The following is an 18,238-nucleotide window of genomic DNA, read 5'->3' as shown; positions in this document are numbered from 1 at the left end:
CCCGAGCCTGCCCGATACTGCTGTTCAGCCCTTGCAGCGATTCAGCCTACTTCTAGGCAATTCCATGGGGCCCTGCAGGCTCACACACTCACAGCTACACGGGAGGTGAATAAAGGCCGGAGAGGAAGCCAGACAGGATTTGCTTCTTTTGCTTGCACCACAATGCAGTGCTGAAAGAGGAGGAATCTACATAAAAACGCCTTCCTGGCAACGCCCAAATGCCCTGCTGCCATGCAGATAAACACTGGCAGCGGCAGCAAGTGCATGCCCACAGCCACCCCTTGTTCCTTCACACCTTGTATCAGCTGTAATCCAGTCCAGTCCAGTGCTGCCTGCTGAGCAGCACTGACCAACACTGCCTGGGCCCAGGCTTTTATCTCTGAGGCCCCATTATGATGTCAGAAAGCTGGCTCTGGAATCCTGAGGGCTCCACTATGACACGTGCAAAGTTCCGTCTGAACTTTATATAAGACGGTGAGGCTCAGTCAGTCACTCAGTGTTGCCTGAGAGGGCAACACTGCAACAGCCGGCCGCCAGGCTGTCTTTTTTTTGCACAGCTAGTTGCCTCCAGGAGGCCACAAGAGGGAGACAAGGGACTGCAAAATGGAAAATAGGCATCCACCAACTTTACAGACAACTTCTCCTTGCTCCTACAACCTCCATCCTTGCACAGTTTGTTATTCTTCTAGGTAACATAGTAACAAATCCAAATTGCTGCTCTCTTTGTAGGCAAGCAAGGCTTTGTTGCAACTGCAATTCTTACTTCTTCTTGAAATGTAGGGACGACAGTACATTCCATCACATCCATCTAGTGTACACAGGTAGGTCCATTGTGGCGGGCAGGCGAGCGGGCGGGCTGCTTTATTGGCTGTTTGCTGTTCCCCTACTCCACTCCACTATTTGACTGTTGTGCTGCATCAATCAATCAATCAATCAATCAATCAATCAATCAATCAATCAATCAATCAATCAATCAGTGGCTGGCTCAGGTGCAGCTCTTTAACTTACCTAAAAGGGAGGGCGGAGAGAAGACAAGGAAGGTGAATGAGGTGTTCCAATGTGAAATGCCGGAAACACAGAAACACAGACGACACACAACAAGAGGTGGCAATCTATTCATTAATTGCATTTAATCAATAAGCTCATTATCACTCATGCATTGTCCAACAGGTGTTGAAATAATGGGATTAAAAGGGGAGATCCCTTCAGAAAGACAGAAACAATAGCAAAGACAAAAAACACTTTTGGAATCTGCTTTTAGTCAACACATAAGGAAAGGGTGCACCGGTCCTGGAAATACTGCAATACCAGGTCAATGCGTGGAGTGGACAGAGCAAGCTCTATTTCCATCTCCCTGTTCTAAAAATCCATTTAATATATGGTCCCCAGATAGGGGACGTATCAGATATTAAACTGATAAGAACAGATACTACACTTGATCTTAGCCAAAAGGCCGAGAAGCGATAACCCGAACGGGCCGCGCGTTGCCCGGGCCTGCCCGATACTGCTGTTCAGCCCTTGCAGCGATTCAGCCTACTTCTAGGCAATTCCATGGGGCCCTGCAGGCTCACACACTCACAGCTACACGGGAGGTGAATAAAGGCCGGAGAGGAAGCCAGACAGGATTTGCTTCTTTTGCTTGCACCACAATGCAGTGCTGAAAGAGGAGGAATCTACATAAAAACGCCTTCCTGGCAACGCCCAAATGCCCTGCTGCCATGCAGATAAACACTGGCAGCGGCAGCAAGTGCATGCCCACAGCCACCCCTTGTTCCTTCACACCTTGTATCAGCTGTAATCCAGTCCAGTCCAGTGCTGCCTGCTGAGCAGCACTGACCAACACTGCCTGGGCCCAGGCTTTTATCTCTGAGGCCCCATTATGATGTCAGAAAGCTGGCTCTGGAATCCTGAGGGCTCCACTATGACACGTGCAAAGTTCCGTCTGAACTTTATATAAGACGGTGAGGCTCAGTCAGTCACTCAGTGTTGCCTGAGAGGGCAACACTGCAACAGCCGGCCGCCAGGCTGTCTTTTTTTTGCACAGCTAGTTGCCTCCAGGAGGCCACAAGAGGGAGACAAGGGACTGCAAAATGGAAAATAGGCATCCACCAACTTTACAGACAACTTCTCCTTGCTCCTACAACCTCCATCCTTGCACAGTTTGTTATTCTTCTAGGTAACATAGTAACAAATCCAAATTGCTGCTCTCTTTGTAGGCAAGCAAGGCTTTGTTGCAACTGCAATTCTTACTTCTTCTTGAAATGTAGGGACGACAGTACATTCCATCACATCCATCTAGTGTACACAGGTAGGTCCATTGTGGCGGGCAGGCGAGCGGGCGGGCTGCTTTATTGGCTGTTTGCTGTTCCCCTACTCCACTCCACTATTTGACTGTTGTGCTGCATCAATCAATCAATCAATCAATCAATCAATCAATCAATCAATCAATCAGTGGCTGGCTCAGGTGCAGCTCTTTAACTTACCTAAAAGGGAGGGCGGAGAGAAGACAAGGAAGGTGAATGAGGTGTTCCAATGTGAAATGCCGGAAACACAGAAACACAGACGACACACAACAAGAGGTGGCAATCTATTCATTAATTGCATTTAATCAATGAGCTCATTATCACTCATGCATTGTCCAACAGGTGTTGAAATAATGGGATTAAAAGGGGAGATCCCTTCAGAAAGACAGAAACAATAGCAAAGACAAAAAACACTTTTGGAATCTGCTTTTAGTCAACACATAAGGAAAGGGTGCACCGGTCCTGGAAATACTGCAATACCAGGTCAATGCGTGGAGTGGACAGAGCAAGCTCTATTTCCATCTCCCTGTTCTAAAAATCCATTTAATATATGGTCCCCAGATAGGGGACGTATCAGATATTAAACTGATAAGAACAGATACTACACTTGATCTTAGCCAAAAGGCCGAGAAGCGATAACCCGAACGGGCCGCGCGTTGCCCGAGCCTGCCCGATACTGCTGTTCAGCCCTTGCAGCGATTCAGCCTACTTCTAGGCAATTCCATGGGGCCCTGCAGGCTCACACACTCACAGCTACACGGGAGGTGAATAAAGGCCGGAGAGGAAGCCAGACAGGATTTGCTTCTTTTGCTTGCACCACAATGCAGTGCTGAAAGAGGAGGAATCTACATAAAAACGCCTTCCTGGCAACGCCCAAATGCCCTGCTGCCATGCAGATAAACACTGGCAGCGGCAGCAAGTGCATGCCCACAGCCACCCCTTGTTCCTTCACACCTTGTATCAGCTGTAATCCAGTCCAGTCCAGTGCTGCCTGCTGAGCAGCACTGACCAACACTGCCTGGGCCCAGGCTTTTATCTCTGAGGCCCCATTATGATGTCAGAAAGCTGGCTCTGGAATCCTGAGGGCTCCACTATGACACGTGCAAAGTTCCGTCTGAACTTTATATAAGACGGTGAGGCTCAGTCAGTCACTCAGTGTTGCCTGAGAGGGCAACACTGCAACAGCCGGCCGCCAGGCTGTCTTTTTTTTGCACAGCTAGTTGCCTCCAGGAGGCCACAAGAGGGAGACAAGGGACTGCAAAATGGAAAATAGGCATCCACCAACTTTACAGACAACTTCTCCTTGCTCCTACAACCTCCATCCTTGCACAGTTTGTTATTCTTCTAGGTAACATAGTAACAAATCCAAATTGCTGCTCTCTTTGTAGGCAAGCAAGGCTTTGTTGCAACTGCAATTCTTACTTCTTCTTGAAATGTAGGGACGACAGTACATTCCATCACATCCATCTAGTGTACACAGGTAGGTCCATTGTGGCGGGCAGGCGAGCGGGCGGGCTGCTTTATTGGCTGTTTGCTGTTCCCCTACTCCACTCCACTATTTGACTGTTGTGCTGCAATCAATCAATCAATCAATCAATCAATCAATCAATCAATCAATCAATCAATCAATCAGTGGCTGGCTCAGGTGCAGCTCTTTAACTTACCTAAAAGGGAGGGCGGAGAGAAGACAAGGAAGGTGAATGAGGTGTTCCAATGTGAAATGCCGGAAACACAGAAACACAGACGACACACAACAAGAGGTGGCAATCTATTCATTAATTGCATTTAATCAATGAGCTCATTATCACTCATGCATTGTCCAACAGGTGTTGAAATAATGGGATTAAAAGGGGAGATCCCTTCAGAAAGACAGAAACAATAGCAAAGACAAAAAACACTTTTGGAATCTGCTTTTAGTCAACACATAAGGAAAGGGTGCACCGGTCCTGGAAATACTGCAATACCAGGTCAATGCGTGGAGTGGACAGAGCAAGCTCTATTTCCATCTCCCTGTTCTAAAAATCCATTTAATATATGGTCCCCAGATAGGGGACGTATCAGATATTAAACTGATAAGAACAGATACTACACTTGATCTTAGCCAAAAGGCCGAGAAGCGATAACCCGAACGGGCCGCGCGTTGCCCGAGCCTGCCCGATACTGCTGTTCAGCCCTTGCAGCGATTCAGCCTACTTCTAGGCAATTCCATGGGGCCCTGCAGGCTCACACACTCACAGCTACACGGGAGGTGAATAAAGGCCGGAGAGGAAGCCAGACAGGATTTGCTTCTTTTGCTTGCACCACAATGCAGTGCTGAAAGAGGAGGAATCTACATAAAAACGCCTTCCTGGCAACGCCCAAATGCCCTGCTGCCATGCAGATAAACACTGGCAGCGGCAGCAAGTGCATGCCCACAGCCACCCCTTGTTCCTTCACACCTTGTATCAGCTGTAATCCAGTCCAGTCCAGTGCTGCCTGCTGAGCAGCACTGACCAACACTGCCTGGGCCCAGGCTTTTATCTCTGAGGCCCCATTATGATGTCAGAAAGCTGGCTCTGGAATCCTGAGGGCTCCACTATGACACGTGCAAAGTTCCGTCTGAACTTTATATAAGACGGTGAGGCTCAGTCAGTCACTCAGTGTTGCCTGAGAGGGCAACACTGCAACAGCCGGCCGCCAGGCTGTCTTTTTTTTGCACAGCTAGTTGCCTCCAGGAGGCCACAAGAGGGAGACAAGGGACTGCAAAATGGAAAATAGGCATCCACCAACTTTACAGACAACTTCTCCTTGCTCCTACAACCTCCATCCTTGCACAGTTTGTTATTCTTCTAGGTAACATAGTAACAAATCCAAATTGCTGCTCTCTTTGTAGGCAAGCAAGGCTTTGTTGCAACTGCAATTCTTACTTCTTCTTGAAATGTAGGGACGACAGTACATTCCATCACATCCATCTAGTGTACACAGGTAGGTCCATTGTGGCGGGCAGGCGAGCGGGCGGGCTGCTTTATTGGCTGTTTGCTGTTCCCCTACTCCACTCCACTATTTGACTGTTGTGCTGCATCAATCAATCAATCAATCAATCAATCAATCAATCAATCAATCAATCAATCAATCAGTGGCTGGCTCAGGTGCAGCTCTTTAACTTACCTAAAAGGGAGGGCGGAGAGAAGACAAGGAAGGTGAATGAGGTGTTCCAATGTGAAATGCCGGAAACACAGAAACACAGACGACACACAAGAGGTGGCAATCTATTCATTAATTGCATTTAATCAATGAGCTCATTATCACTCATGCATTGTCCAACAGGTGTTTGAAATAATGGGATTAAAAGGGGAGATCCCTTCAGAAAGACAGAAACAATAGCAAAGACAAAAACACTTTTGGAATCTGCTTTTAGTCAACACATAAGGAAAGGGTGCACCGGTCCTGGAAATACTGCAATACCAGGTCAATGCGTGGTGTGGACAGAGCAAGCTCTATTTCCATCTCCCTGTTCTAAAAATCCATTTAATATATGGTCCCCAGATAGGGGACGTATCAGATATTAAACTGATAAGAACAGATACTACACTTGATCTTAGCCAAAAGGCCGAGAAGCGATAACCCGAACGGGCCGCGCGTTGCCCGAGCCTGCCCGATACTGCTGTTCAGCCCTTGCAGCGATTCAGCCTACTTCTAGGCAATTCCATGGGGCCCTGCAGGCTCACACACTCACAGCTACACGGGAGGTGAATAAAGGCCGGAGAGGAAGCCAGACAGGATTTGCTTCTTTTGCTTGCACCACAATGCAGTGCTGAAAGAGGAGGAATCTACATAAAACGCCTTCCTGGCAACGCCCAAATGCCCTGCTGCCATGCAGATAAACACTGGCAGCGGCAGCAAGTGCATGCCCACAGCCACCCCTTGTTCCTTCACACCTTGTATCAGCTGTAATCCAGTCCAGTCCAGTGCTGCCTGCTGAGCAGCACTGACCAACACTGCCTGGGCCCAGGCTTTTATCTCTGAGGCCCCATTATGATGTCAGAAAGCTGGCTCTGGAATCCTGAGGGCTCCACTATGACACGTGCAAAGTTCCGTCTGAACTTTATATAAGACGGTGAGGCTCAGTCAGTCACTCAGTGTTGCCTGAGAGGGCAACACTGCAACAGCCGGCCGCCAGGCTGTCTTTTTTTTGCACAGCTAGTTGCCTCCAGGAGGCCACAAGAGGGAGACAAGGGACTGCAAAATGGAAAATAGGCATCCACCAACTTTACAGACAACTTCTCCTTGCTCCTACAACCTCCATCCTTGCACAGTTTGTTATTCTTCTAGGTAACATAGTAACAAATCCAAATTGCTGCTCTCTTTGTAGGCAAGCAAGGCTTTGTTGCAACTGCAATTCTTACTTCTTCTTGAAAATGTAGGGACGACAGTACATTCCATCACATCCATCTAGTGTACACAGGTAGGTCCATTGTGGCGGGCAGGCGAGCGGGCGGGCTGCTTTATTGGCTGTTTGCTGTTCCCCTACTCCACTCCACTATTTGACTGTTGTGCTGAATCAATCAATCAATCAATCAATCAATCAATCAATCAATCAATCAATCAGTGGCTGGCTCAGGTGCAGCTCTTTAACTTACCTAAAAGGGAGGGCGGAGAGAAGACAAGGAAGGTGAATGAGGTGTTCCAATGTGAAATGCCGGAAACACAGAAACACAGACGACACACAACAAGAGGTGGCAATCTATTCATTAATTGCATTTAATCAATGAGCTCATTATCACTCATGCATTGTCCAACAGGTGTTGAAATAATGGGATTAAAAGGGGAGATCCCTTCAGAAAGACAGAAACAATAGCAAAGACAAAAAACACTTTTGGAATCTGCTTTTAGTCAACACATAAGGAAAGGGTGCACCGGTCCTGGAAATACTGCAATACCAGGTCAATGCGTGGAGTGGACAGAGCAAGCTCTATTTCCATCTCCCTGTTCTAAAAATCCATTTAATATATGGTCCCCAGATAGGGGACGTATCAGATATTAAACTGATAAGAACAGATACTACACTTGATCTTAGCCAAAGGCCGAGAAGCGATAACCCGAACGGGCCGCGCGTTGCCCGAGCCTGCCCGATACTGCTGTTCAGCCCTTGCAGCGATTCAGCCTACTTCTAGGCAATTCCATGGGGCCCTGCAGGCTCACACACTCACAGCTACACGGGAGGTGAATAAAGGCCGGAGAGGAAGCCAGACAGGATTTGCTTCTTTTGCTTGCACCACAATGCAGTGCTGAAAGAGGAGGAATCTACATAAAAACGCCTTCCTGGCAACGCCCAAATGCCCTGCTGCCATGCAGATAAACACTGGCAGCGGCAGCAAGTGCATGCCCACAGCCACCCCTTGTTCCTTCACACCTTGTATCAGCTGTAATCCAGTCCAGTCCAGTGCTGCCTGCTGAGCAGCACTGACCAACACTGCCTGGGCCCAGGCTTTTATCTCTGAGGCCCCATTATGATGTCAGAAAGCTGGCTCTGGAATCCTGAGGGCTCCACTATGACACGTGCAAAGTTCCGTCTGAACTTTATATAAGACGGTGAGGCTCAGTCAGTCACTCAGTGTTGCCTGAGAGGGCAACACTGCAACAGCCGGCCGCCAGGCTGTCTTTTTTTTGCACAGCTAGTTGCCTCCAGGAGGCCACAAGAGGGAGACAAGGGACTGCAAAATGGAAAATAGGCATCCACCAACTTTACAGACAACTTCTCCTTGCTCCTACAACCTCCATCCTTGCACAGTTTGTTATTCTTCTAGGTAACATAGTAACAAATCCAAATTGCTGCTCTCTTTGTAGGCAAGCAAGGCTTTGTTGCAACTGCAATTCTTACTTCTTCTTGAAATGTAGGGACGACAGTACATTCCATCACATCCATCTAGTGTACACAGGTAGGTCCATTGTGGCGGGCAGGCGAGCGGGCGGGCTGCTTTATTGGCTGTTTGCTGTTCCCCTACTCCACTCCACTATTTGACTGTTGTGCTGCATCAATCAATCAATCAATCAATCAATCAATCAATCAATCAATCAATCAATCAATCAATCAGTGGCTGGCTCAGGTGCAGCTCTTTAACTTACCTAAAAGGGAGGGCGGAGAGAAGACAAGGAAGGTGAATGAGGTGTTCCAATGTGAAATGCCGGAAACACAGAAACACAGACGACACACAACAAGAGGTGGCAATCTATTCATTAATTGCATTTAATCAATGAGCTCATTATCACTCATGCATTGTCCAACAGGTGTTGAAATAATGGGATTAAAAGGGGAGATCCCTTCAGAAAGACAGAAACAATAGCAAAGACAAAAAACACTTTTGGAATCTGCTTTTAGTCAACACATAAGGAAAGGGTGCACCGGTCCTGGAAATACTGCAATACCAGGTCAATGCGTGGAGTGGACAGAGCAAGCTCTATTTCCATCTCCCTGTTCTAAAAATCCATTTAATATATGGTCCCCAGATAGGGGACGTATCAGATATTAAACTGATAAGAACAGATACTACACTTGATCTTAGCCAAAAGGCCGAGAAGCGATAACCCGAACGGGCCGCGCGTTGCCCGAGCCTGCCCGATACTGCTGTTCAGCCCTTGCAGCGATTCAGCCTACTTCTAGGCAATTCCATGGGGCCCTGCAGGCTCACACACTCACAGCTACACGGGAGGTGAATAAAGGCCGGAGAGGAAGCCAGACAGGATTTGCTTCTTTTGCTTGCACCACAATGCAGTGCTGAAAGAGGAGGAATCTACATAAAAACGCCTTCCTGGCAACGCCCAAATGCCCTGCTGCCATGCAGATAAACACTGGCAGCGGCAGCAAGTGCATGCCCACAGCCACCCCTTGTTCCTTCACACCTTGTATCAGCTGTAATCCAGTCCAGTCCAGTGCTGCCTGCTGAGCAGCACTGACCAACACTGCCTGGGCCCAGGCTTTTATCTCTGAGGCCCCATTATGATGTCAGAAAGCTGGCTCTGGAATCCTGAGGGCTCCACTATGACACGTGCAAAGTTCCGTCTGAACTTTATATAAGACGGTGAGGCTCAGTCAGTCACTCAGTGTTGCCTGAGAGGGCAACACTGCAACAGCCGGCCGCCAGGCTGTCTTTTTTTTGCACAGCTAGTTGCCTCCAGGAGGCCACAAGAGGGAGACAAGGGACTGCAAAATGGAAAATAGGCATCCACCAACTTTACAGACAACTTCTCCTTGCTCCTACAACCTCCATCCTTGCACAGTTTGTTATTCTTCTAGGTAACATAGTAACAAATCCAAATTGCTGCTCTCTTTGTAGGCAAGCAAGGCTTTGTTGCAACTGCAATTCTTACTTCTTCTTGAAATGTAGGGACGACAGTACATTCCATCACATCCATCTAGTGTACACAGGTAGGTCCATTGTGGCGGGCAGGCGAGCGGGCGGGCTGCTTTATTGGCTGTTTGCTGTTCCCCTACTCCACTCCACTATTTGACTGTTGTGCTGCATCAATCAATCAATCAATCAATCAATCAATCAATCAATCAATCAATCAATCAATCAATCAGTGGCTGGCTCAGGTGCAGCTCTTTAACTTACCTAAAAGGGAGGGCGGAGAGAAGACAAGGAAGGTGAATGAGGTGTTCCAATGTGAAATGCCGGAAACACAGAAACACAGACGACACACAACAAGAGGTGGCAATCTATTCATTAATTGCATTTAATCAATGAGCTCATTATCACTCATGCATTGTCCAACAGGTGTTGAAATAATGGGATTAAAAGGGGAGATCCCTTCAGAAAGACAGAAACAATAGCAAAGACAAAAAACACTTTTGGAATCTGCTTTTAGTCAACACATAAGGAAAGGGTGCACCGGTCCTGGAAATACTGCAATACCAGGTCAATGCGTGGAGTGGACAGAGCAAGCTCTATTTCCATCTCCCTGTTCTAAAAATCCATTTAATATATGGTCCCCAGATAGGGGACGTATCAGATATTAAACTGATAAGAACAGATACTACACTTGATCTTAGCCAAAAGGCCGAGAAGCGATAACCCGAACGGGCCGCGCGTTGCCCGAGCCTGCCCGATACTGCTGTTCAGCCCTTGCAGCGATTCAGCCTACTTCTAGGCAATTCCATGGGGCCCTGCAGGCTCACACACTCACAGCTACACGGGAGGTGAATAAAGGCCGGAGAGGAAGCCAGACAGGATTTGCTTCTTTTGCTTGCACCACAATGCAGTGCTGAAAGAGGAGGAATCTACATAAAAACGCCTTCCTGGCAACGCCCAAATGCCCTGCTGCCATGCAGATAAACACTGGCAGCGGCAGCAAGTGCATGCCCACAGCCACCCCTTGTTCCTTCACACCTTGTATCAGCTGTAATCCAGTCCAGTCCAGTGCTGCCTGCTGAGCAGCACTGACCAACACTGCCTGGGCCCAGGCTTTTATCTCTGAGGCCCCATTATGATGTCAGAAAGCTGGCTCTGGAATCCTGAGGGCTCCACTATGACACGTGCAAAGTTCCGTCTGAACTTTATATAAGACGGTGAGGCTCAGTCAGTCACTCAGTGTTGCCTGAGAGGGCAACACTGCAACAGCCGGCCGCCAGGCTGTCTTTTTTTTGCACAGCTAGTTGCCTCCAGGAGGCCACAAGAGGGAGACAAGGGACTGCAAAATGGAAAATAGGCATCCACCAACTTTACAGACAACTTCTCCTTGCTCCTACAACCTCCATCCTTGCACAGTTTGTTATTCTTCTAGGTAACATAGTAACAAATCCAAATTGCTGCTCTCTTTGTAGGCAAGCAAGGCTTTGTTGCAACTGCAATTCTTACTTCTTCTTGAAATGTAGGGACGACAGTACATTCCATCACATCCATCTAGTGTACACAGGTAGGTCCATTGTGGCGGGCAGGCGAGCGGGCGGGCTGCTTTATTGGCTGTTTGCTGTTCCCCTACTCCACTCCACTATTTGACTGTTGTGCTGCATCAATCAATCAATCAATCAATCAATCAATCAATCAATCAATCAGTGGCTGGCTCAGGTGCAGCTCTTTAACTTACCTAAAAGGGAGGGCGGAGAGAAGACAAGGAAGGTGAATGAGGTGTTCCAATGTGAAATGCCGGAAACACAGAAACACAGACGACACACAACAAGAGGTGGCAATCTATTCATTAATTGCATTTAATCAATGAGCTCATTATCACTCATGCATTGTCCAACAGGTGTTGAAATAATGGGATTAAAAGGGGAGATCCCTTCAGAAAGACAGAAACAATAGCAAAGACAAAAAACACTTTTGGAATCTGCTTTTAGTCAACACATAAGGAAAGGGTGCACCGGTCCTGGAAATACTGCAATACCAGGTCAATGCGTGGAGTGGACAGAGCAAGCTCTATTTCCATCTCCCTGTTCTAAAAATCCATTTAATATATGGTCCCCAGATAGGGGACGTATCAGATATTAAACTGATAAGAACAGATACTACACTTGATCTTAGCCAAAAGGCCGAGAAGCGATAACCCGAACGGGCCGCGCGTTGCCCGAGCCTGCCCGATACTGCTGTTCAGCCCTTGCAGCGATTCAGCCTACTTCTAGGCAATTCCATGGGGCCCTGCAGGCTCACACACTCACAGCTACACGGGAGGTGAATAAAGGCCGGAGAGGAAGCCAGACAGGATTTGCTTCTTTTGCTTGCACCACAATGCAGTGCTGGAAGAGGAGGAATCTACATAAAAACGCCTTCCTGGCAACGCCCAAATGCCCTGCTGCCATGCAGATAAACACTGGCAGCGGCAGCAAGTGCATGCCCACAGCCACCCCTTGTTCCTTCACACCTTGTATCAGCTGTAATCCAGTCCAGTCCAGTGCTGCCTGCTGAGCAGCACTGACCAACACTGCCTGGGCCCAGGCTTTTATCTCTGAGGCCCCATTATGATGTCAGAAAGCTGGCTCTGGAATCCTGAGGGCTCCACTATGACACGTGCAAAGTTCCGTCTGAACTTTATATAAGACGGTGAGGCTCAGTCAGTCACTCAGTGTTGCCTGAGAGGGCAACACTGCAACAGCCGGCCGCCAGGCTGTCTTTTTTTTTGCACAGCTAGTTGCCTCCAGGAGGCCACAAGAGGGAGACAAGGGACTGCAAAATGGAAAATAGGCATCCACCAACTTTACAGACAACTTCTCCTTGCTCCTACAACCTCCATCCTTGCACAGTTTGTTATTCTTCTAGGTAACATAGTAACAAATCCAAATTGCTGCTCTCTTTGTAGGCAAGCAAGGCTTTGTTGCAACTGCAATTCTTACGTCTTCTTGAAATGTAGGGACGACAGTACATTCCATCACATCCATCTAGTGTACACAGGTAGGTCCATTGTGGCGGGCAGGCGAGCGGGCGGGCTGCTTCATTGGCTGTTTGCTGTTCCCCTACTCCACTCCACTATTTGACTGTTGTGCTGCATCAATCAATCAATCAATCAATCAATCAATCAATCAATCAATCAATCAATCAATCAGTGGCTGGCTCAGGTGCAGCTCTTTAACTTACCTAAAAGGGAGGGCGGAGAGAAGACAAGGAAGGTGAATGAGGTGTTCCAATGTGAAATGCCGGAAACACAGAAACACAGACGACACACAACAAGAGGTGGCAATCTATTCATTAATTGCATTTAATCAATGAGCTCATTATCACTCATGCATTGTCCAACAGGTGTTGAAATAATGGGATTAAAAGGGGAGATCCCTTCAGAAAGACAGAAACAATAGCAAAGACAAAAAACACTTTTGGAATCTGCTTTTAGTCAACACATAAGGAAAGGGTGCACCGGTCCTGGAAATACTGCAATACCAGGTCAATGCGTGGAGTGGACAGAGCAAGCTCTATTTCCATCTCCCTGTTCTAAAAATCCATTTAATATATGGTCCCCAGATAGGGGACGTATCAGATATTAAACTGATAAGAACAGATACTACACTTGATCTTAGCCAAAAGGCCGAGAAGCGATAACCCGAACGGGCCGCGCGTTGCCCGAGCCTGCCCGATACTGCTGTTCAGCCCTTGCAGCGATTCAGCCTACTTCTAGGCAATTCCATGGGGCCCTGCAGGCTCACACACTCACAGCTACACGGGAGGTGAATAAAGGCCGGAGAGGAAGCCAGACAGGATTTGCTTCTTTTGCTTGCACCACAATGCAGTGCTGAAAGAGGAGGAATCTACATAAAAACGCCTTCCTGGCAACGCCCAAATGCCCTGCTGCCATGCAGATAAACACTGGCAGCGGCAGCAAGTGCATGCCCACAGCCACCCCTTGTTCCTTCACACCTTGTATCAGCTGTAATCCAGTCCAGTCCAGTGCTGCCTGCTGAGCAGCACTGACCAACACTGCCTGGGCCCAGGCTTTTATCTCTGAGGCCCCATTATGATGTCAGAAAGCTGGCTCTGGAATCCTGAGGGCTCCACTATGACACGTGCAAAGTTCCGTCTGAACTTTATATAAGACGGTGAGGCTCAGTCAGTCACTCAGTGTTGCCTGAGAGGGCAACACTGCAACAGCCGGCCGCCAGGCTGTCTTTTTTTTGCACAGCTAGTTGCCTCCAGGAGGCCACAAGAGGGAGACAAGGGACTGCAAAATGGAAAATAGGCATCCACCAACTTTACAGACAACTTCTCCTTGCTCCTACAACCTCCATCCTTGCACAGTTTGTTATTCTTCTAGGTAACATAGTAACAAATCCAAATTGCTGCTCTCTTTGTAGGCAAGCAAGGCTTTGTTGCAACTGCAATTCTTACTTCTTCTTGAAATGTAGGGACGACAGTACATTCCATCACATCCATCTAGTGTACACAGGTAGGTCCATTGTGGCGGGCAGGCGAGCGGGCGGGCTGCTTTATTGGCTGTTTGCTGTTCCCCTACTCCACTCCACTATTTGACTGTTGTGCTGCATCAATCAATCAATCAATCAATCAATCAATCAATCAATCAATCAATCAATCAGTGGCTGGCTCAGGTGCAGCTCTTTAACTTACCTAAAAGGGAGGGCGGAGAGAAGACAAGGAAGGTGAATGAGGTGTTCCAATGTGAAATGCCGGAAACACAGAAACACAGACGACACACAACAAGAGGTGGCAATCTATTCATTAATTGCATTTAATCAATGAGCTCATTATCACTCATGCATTGTCCAACAGGTGTTGAAATAATGGGATTAAAAGGGGAGATCCCTTCAGAAAGACAGAAACAATAGCAAAGACAAAAAACACTTTTGGAATCTGCTTTTAGTCAACACATAAGGAAAGGGTGCACCGGTCCTGGAAATACTGCAATACCAGGTCAATGCGTGGAGTGGACAGAGCAAGCTCTATTTCCATCTCCCTGTTCTAAAAATCCATTTAATATATGGTCCCCAGATAGGGGACGTATCAGATATTAAACTGATAAGAACAGATACTACACTTGATCTTAGCCAAAAGGCCGAGAAGCGATAACCCGAACGGGCCGCGCGTTGCCCGAGCCTGCCCGATACTGCTGTTCAGCCCTTGCAGCGATTCAGCCTACTTCTAGGCAATTCCATGGGGCCCTGCAGGCTCACACACTCACAGCTACACGGGAGGTGAATAAAGGCCGGAGAGGAAGCCAGACAGGATTTGCTTCTTTTGCTTGCACCACAATGCAGTGCTGAAAGAGGAGGAATCTACATAAAAACGCCTTCCTGGCAACGCCCAAATGCCCTGCTGCCATGCAGATAAACACTGGCAGCGGCAGCAAGTGCATGCCCACAGCCACCCCTTGTTCCTTCACACCTTGTATCAGCTGTAATCCAGTCCAGTCCAGTGCTGCCTGCTGAGCAGCACTGACCAACACTGCCTGGGCCCAGGCTTTTATCTCTGAGGCCCCATTATGATGTCAGAAAGCTGGCTCTGGAATCCTGAGGGCTCCACTATGACACGTGCAAAGTTCCGTCTGAACTTTATATAAGACGGTGAGGCTCAGTCAGTCACTCAGTGTTGCCTGAGAGGGCAACACTGCAACAGCCGGCCGCCAGGCTGTCTTTTTTTTGCACAGCTAGTTGCCTCCAGGAGGCCACAAGAGGGAGACAAGGGACTGCAAAATGGAAAATAGGCATCCACCAACTTTACAGACAACTTCTCCTTGCTCCTACAACCTCCATCCTTGCACAGTTTGTTATTCTTCTAGGTAACATAGTAACAAATCCAAATTGCTGCTCTCTTTGTAGGCAAGCAAGGCTTTGTTGCAACTGCAATTCTTACTTCTTCTTGAAATGTAGGGACGACAGTACATTCCATCACATCCATCTAGTGTACACAGGTAGGTCCATTGTGGCGGGCAGGCGAGCGGGCGGGCTGCTTTATTGGCTGTTTGCTGTTCCCCTACTCCACTCCACTATTTGACTGTTGTGCTGCATCAATCAATCAATCAATCAATCAATCAATCAATCAATCAATCAATCAATCAGTGGCTGGCTCAGGTGCAGCTCTTTAACTTACCTAAAAGGGAGGGCGGAGAGAAGACAAGGAAGGTGAATGAGGTGTTCCAATGTGAAATGCCGGAAACACAGAAACACAGACGACACACAACAAGAGGTGGCAATCTATTCATTAATTGCATTTAATCAATGAGCTCATTATCACTCATGCATTGTCCAACAGGTGTTGAAATAATGGGATTAAAAGGGGAGATCCCTTCAGAAAGACAGAAACAATAGCAAAGACAAAAAACACTTTTGGAATCTGCTTTTAGTCAACACATAAGGAAAGGGTGCACCGGTCCTGGAAATACTGCAATACCAGGTCAATGCGTGGAGTGGACAGAGCAAGCTCTATTTCCATCTCCCTGTTCTAAAAATCCATTTAATATATGGTCCCCAGATAGGGGACGTATCAGATATTAAACTGATAAGAACAGATACTACACTTGATCTTAGCCAAAAGGCCGAGAAGCGATAACCCGAACGGGCCGCGCGTTGCCCGAGCCTGCCCGATACTGCTGTTCAGCCCTTGCAGCGATTCAGCCTACTTCTAGGCAATTCCATGGGGCCCTGCAGGCTCACACACTCACAGCTACACGGGAGGTGAATAAAGGCCGGAGAGGAAGCCAGACAGGATTTGCTTCTTTTGCTTGCACCACAATGCAGTGCTGAAAGAGGAGGAATCTACATAAAAACGCCTTCCTGGCAACGCCCAAATGCCCTGCTGCCATGCAGATAAACACTGGCAGCGGCAGCAAGTGCATGCCCACAGCCACCCCTTGTTCCTTCACACCTTGTATCAGCTGTAATCCAGTCCAGTCCAGTGCTGCCTGCTGAGCAGCACTGACCAACACTGCCTGGGCCCAGGCTTTTATCTCTGAGGCCCCATTATGATGTCAGAAAGCTGGCTCTGGAATCCTGAGGGCTCCACTATGACACGTGCAAAGTTCCGTCTGAACTTTATATAAGACGGTGAGGCTCAGTCAGTCACTCAGTGTTGCCTGAGAGGGCAACACTGCAACAGCCGGCCGCCAGGCTGTCTTTTTTTTGCACAGCTAGTTGCCTCCAGGAGGCCACAAGAGGGAGACAAGGGACTGCAAAATGGAAAATAGGCATCCACCAACTTTACAGACAACTTCTCCTTGCTCCTACAACCTCCATCCTTGCACAGTTTGTTATTCTTCTAGGTAACATAGTAACAAATCCAAATTGCTGCTCTCTTTGTAGGCAAGCAAGGCTTTGTTGCAACTGCAATTCTTACTTCTTCTTGAAATGTAGGGACGACAGTACATTCCATCACATCCATCTAGTGTACACAGGTAGGTCCATTGTGGCGGGCAGGCGAGCGGGCGGGCTGCTTTATTGGCTGTTTGCTGTTCCCCTACTCCACTCCACTATTTGACTGTTGTGCTGCATCAATCAATCAATCAATCAATCAATCAATCAATCAATCAATCAGTGGCTGGCTCAGGTGCAGCTCTTTAACTTACCTAAAAGGGAGGGCGGAGAGAAGACAAGGAAGGTGAATGAGGTGTTCCAATGTGAAATGCCGGAAACACAGAAACACAGACGACACACAACAAGAGGTGGCAATCTATTCATTAATTGCATTTAATCAATGAGCTCATTATCACTCATGCATTGTCCAACAGGTGTTGAAATAATGGGATTAAAAGGGGAGATCCCTTCAGAAAGACAGAAACAATAGCAAAGACAAAAAACACTTTTGGAATCTGCTTTTAGTCAACACATAAGGAAAGGGTGCACCGGTCCTGGAAATACTGCAATACCAGGTCAATGCGTGGAGTGGACAGAGCAAGCTCTATTTCCATCTCCCTGTTCTAAAAATCCATTTAATATATGGTCCCCAGATAGGGGACGTATCAGATATTAAACTGATAAGAACAGATACTACACTTGATCTTAGCCAAAAGGCCGAGAAGCGATAACCCGAACGGGCCGCGCGTTGCCCGAGCCTGCCCGATACTGCTGTTCAGCCCTTGCAGCGATTCAGCCTACTTCTAGGCAATTCCATGGGGCCCTGCAGGCTCACACACTCACAGCTACACGGGAGGTGAATAAAGGCCGGAGAGGAAGCCAGACAGGATTTGCTTCTTTTGCTTGCACCACAATGCAGTGCTGAAAGAGGAGGAATCTACATAAAAACGCCTTCCTGGCAACGCCCAAATGCCCTGCTGCCATGCAGATAAACACTGGCAGCGGCAGCAAGTGCATGCCCACAGCCACCCCTTGTTCCTTCACACCTTGTATCAGCTGTAATCCAGTCCAGTCCAGTGCTGCCTGCTGAGCAGCACTGACCAACACTGCCTGGGCCCAGGCTTTTATCTCTGAGGCCCCATTATGATGTCAGAAAGCTGGCTCTGGAATCCTGAGGGCTCCACTATGACACGTGCAAAGTTCCGTCTGAACTTTATATAAGACGGTGAGG

General features: G+C 48.0%; 12 non-coding genes across 12 annotated transcripts; all 12 read right to left on the bottom strand.

The window, feature by feature from the left end:
• Positions 1-1,274: 1,274 nt before the first annotated feature.
• LOC142721005 (U2 spliceosomal RNA) lies at positions 1,275-1,465 on the bottom strand. Its single transcript, XR_012873763.1, has one exon. It is a non-coding gene; the product is annotated as a U2 spliceosomal RNA (small nuclear RNA).
• A 1,284-nt stretch (positions 1,466-2,749) lies between these two features.
• Positions 2,750-2,940, bottom strand: LOC142720993 (U2 spliceosomal RNA). The gene has a single exon (XR_012873751.1). It is a non-coding gene; the product is annotated as a U2 spliceosomal RNA (small nuclear RNA).
• Positions 2,941-4,233: 1,293 nt separating this feature from the next.
• Positions 4,234-4,424, bottom strand: LOC142720981 (U2 spliceosomal RNA). Its single transcript, XR_012873739.1, has one exon. It is a non-coding gene; the product is annotated as a U2 spliceosomal RNA (small nuclear RNA).
• A 1,289-nt stretch (positions 4,425-5,713) lies between these two features.
• On the bottom strand, positions 5,714-5,904 carry LOC142721060 (U2 spliceosomal RNA). The gene has a single exon (XR_012873817.1). It is a non-coding gene; the product is annotated as a U2 spliceosomal RNA (small nuclear RNA).
• A 1,284-nt stretch (positions 5,905-7,188) lies between these two features.
• LOC142721064 (U2 spliceosomal RNA) lies at positions 7,189-7,378 on the bottom strand. The gene has a single exon (XR_012873820.1). It is a non-coding gene; the product is annotated as a U2 spliceosomal RNA (small nuclear RNA).
• Positions 7,379-8,674: 1,296 nt separating this feature from the next.
• On the bottom strand, positions 8,675-8,865 carry LOC142720969 (U2 spliceosomal RNA). The gene has a single exon (XR_012873727.1). It is a non-coding gene; the product is annotated as a U2 spliceosomal RNA (small nuclear RNA).
• A 1,296-nt stretch (positions 8,866-10,161) lies between these two features.
• Positions 10,162-10,352, bottom strand: LOC142720957 (U2 spliceosomal RNA). The gene has a single exon (XR_012873714.1). It is a non-coding gene; the product is annotated as a U2 spliceosomal RNA (small nuclear RNA).
• A 1,280-nt stretch (positions 10,353-11,632) lies between these two features.
• Positions 11,633-11,823, bottom strand: LOC142720945 (U2 spliceosomal RNA). Its single transcript, XR_012873702.1, has one exon. It is a non-coding gene; the product is annotated as a U2 spliceosomal RNA (small nuclear RNA).
• Positions 11,824-13,116: 1,293 nt separating this feature from the next.
• On the bottom strand, positions 13,117-13,307 carry LOC142720933 (U2 spliceosomal RNA). The gene has a single exon (XR_012873691.1). It is a non-coding gene; the product is annotated as a U2 spliceosomal RNA (small nuclear RNA).
• A 1,288-nt stretch (positions 13,308-14,595) lies between these two features.
• On the bottom strand, positions 14,596-14,786 carry LOC142720921 (U2 spliceosomal RNA). Its single transcript, XR_012873679.1, has one exon. It is a non-coding gene; the product is annotated as a U2 spliceosomal RNA (small nuclear RNA).
• Positions 14,787-16,074: 1,288 nt separating this feature from the next.
• Positions 16,075-16,265, bottom strand: LOC142720908 (U2 spliceosomal RNA). The gene has a single exon (XR_012873667.1). It is a non-coding gene; the product is annotated as a U2 spliceosomal RNA (small nuclear RNA).
• A 1,280-nt stretch (positions 16,266-17,545) lies between these two features.
• Positions 17,546-17,736, bottom strand: LOC142720896 (U2 spliceosomal RNA). Its single transcript, XR_012873655.1, has one exon. It is a non-coding gene; the product is annotated as a U2 spliceosomal RNA (small nuclear RNA).
• Between the last annotated feature and the right edge of the window lie 502 nt (positions 17,737-18,238).

Source organism: Rhinoderma darwinii, unplaced genomic scaffold, assembly GCF_050947455.1.
Source record: "Rhinoderma darwinii isolate aRhiDar2 unplaced genomic scaffold, aRhiDar2.hap1 Scaffold_513, whole genome shotgun sequence".
NCBI classification, from domain to species: Eukaryota; Metazoa; Chordata; class Amphibia; order Anura; family Rhinodermatidae; genus Rhinoderma; species Rhinoderma darwinii.
Note: the sequence above shows the minus strand (reverse complement) of the source record. Positions and strands in the feature narration are given on the sequence as shown.